The sequence below is a fragment of the Vidua chalybeata genome, chromosome Z, assembly GCF_026979565.1.
Source record: "Vidua chalybeata isolate OUT-0048 chromosome Z, bVidCha1 merged haplotype, whole genome shotgun sequence".
Lineage (NCBI taxonomy): Eukaryota > Metazoa > Chordata > Aves > Passeriformes > Viduidae > Vidua > Vidua chalybeata.
This window is the reverse complement of record NC_071570.1, coordinates 33,575,444-33,577,931: the sequence shown is the minus strand read 5'-3', so window position 1 is coordinate 33,577,931 and position 2,488 is coordinate 33,575,444.

Genomic DNA, 2,488 nt, shown 5'->3' with positions numbered 1-2,488 from the left:
CCAGACATGAAATGTGTCTGGAGCTGGAATTCAAATCAATGTCTTCAACAGCTTGAAGAGTTCATCCATTCCAGATGTGTGCAGCAGGTCCTACAGTGACAGCAGAGATTCTCAAGGCTCCAGCCCAGCATGTTTAGCTCTAGAAGAAAGCTACTAAAAATTACTGGGAAAAAAAAAACAGTAGATAATAAGCTGGTGAAAGGGGCAGTATAGTTTGGGGAAGAGAGAATATGGAAAAAGATCTAGAGAATACTTCTGTGAAACCTTTACTGGCAAGCATTCCACTTACATGAAACAGAATATCTCTGACAAGCCAAGGTCTTTGTAAATCTAATCTCCTCAAATGTGTATGTTTGCACAGCAGCATCTGAGTTACAGTTTACCCACTAGAATTTTTTAATCTCTCACACAAGATTTTACATTGCCACATCACTCACCCTAATTTCTTCCACCAGAAATAAGGCTCCTTGTCCAACAGATACAGACCCCAAAACACCCTTGTTCCAAGGTGATTCTCGTGACTGAGAAAGACATAGGACAGTTTGACAGAAAGACATATGGTGCAGTTTGTCCACCATCTTTGAGTTAATGATCACATTTACCCTGCAGATGGTAGGGGAAAATGCAAAAAGTTATTAAGGAAACTCTGCTCCTCATTTCAAGGCTTGCTCAGTAAATGTATGATGGGAGTACTGCTTCCATTGTCCCTGATGCTGGGCACATTGCACTTGCAAAACAAATCATTGTAATAATTAGCTTCAGAACACCCTGTTATGTCATGTAGGTCAGCAGCAGATGGTGTGCAACATTTAATACCAAACCAGGACATTCTCGTTTTGCATGACCCCTGAAGCACAGAATGTGCTACTGTAATCCAAGGTCTGGCATCATTTTTTTGGTAATTGAAATTTCTCTGGAGAACAGTTGAATCCATCAGCCTGTTTAATAATAGACCTGACTGTTGCAGCAGAAATCATTTCTATAGACCACTGTTGTTAATGTTGTCAATCTTGGGACATACCTTGTGCATTATCAGTGTATATCATACCAACAGACTTTTATCCTGTTCATCTATATACATGAACACTCACGAAGATATGTTGGAAAAATCTTCCCAGGGACAATTATAAACACATATACATAAATAGTTTGTTAGATCTTATGAAATGCTTATTAATCTTATGAAGACCTTATGAATCTTCAGACATGAGATTTATGTGTGTTCATATGTAACTTTTGAGTGTTTGAGTCCTTTGCCTCCTCTCCAAAAACATATAAGTGAGAATTTAGAAGGTGTCGCCTAAACCACAAACGATGTCACTGCTCTCTTCCAAAAAAGGATATTTCAAAGTCTGCTCAATGAAACAGCCGCTGTGGTTACTGGCTACTAGATAGCCAAGGCTGATTGCTGAAACATTTAACTTAATTTTAAGTGGAGGTAGATCTATTTGATTTGAAAGTTGTGTTGAGATCTATAGCTGAAGGAATCTGTATGAGAGTTATGTCCTGCAGCATTTCCATTTTATGTGAAGGGGACATATCACCATCTTTCTTGCAACACACAGAAGAATTCGCAGTCTGTGAAAAAAGAACACATTGGAGGGATTAACTTAGAGTAATCATTGCACCACCCAGTAGTATGAAGCCTCACTTCTTGCTCCAAAGGTGTGGATGGCTCCATGGTGGTAACACTCCAAAGCTCATTTTCGGTCCCCTCTTGACATCCTGTATTTAAAAATTCATCACACACAAATCAGTAACACAAAAGAGCACTATTTTTTCTGAGGCCTAAGCCTTTCACATTCTCATTATATTTGCCTCTACACAGTTCAGAGGAGGCTTGAAGGGCCTCATTTATCCTGGGTAGGCTCAAAACACTAGACATACTGGATTAGGTAGAAACCACATTTCACCAGCTTTTTGAAACCTCCACGCATTCAGTCAGGTAGAACTGAGAATAGGCTCCACTATATTTTGTTTAATGATTAATATAAAATATGGTGGTTTTTCTCTTTTTTTGCCTTGTTTTTGTCAGAATTTGTTGTAGCAGAATTGTTCCTGTGTGCTCTCCTCTCCAAAACCCTGTTATACAGTTATTAATTCTTTTAGTCTCTGGAGTTTATTTCCCCGCCAGATGTCTGCCCCACCAACACCTAACCACAGGAAAAGGTTTTTAAAACAAACGCTCTTTAATCACACCACACTAAGCTCATGACAGCACAGTAATGAGAAACAAAAGCCAATACAGGTGTGAGAAAGAAGAGTCATCTTTTGTGGTCACTGTCTACATTAGGCTGCAAAGACTCCTCATCACTATGAAAAAAAAGCCAGATCATTAGTGTTTTGAATAATTTAATGTTAGATTTTTATATATAAGAAATTATATTGCTATAGTGTATAGAGCACATTGCTGAAGACCCACATTTTTGCAATTTTCTCTGTGTTGTAATTTCCTTCTTCAAATTATTCCCCAGAGAGTAGTAATTAC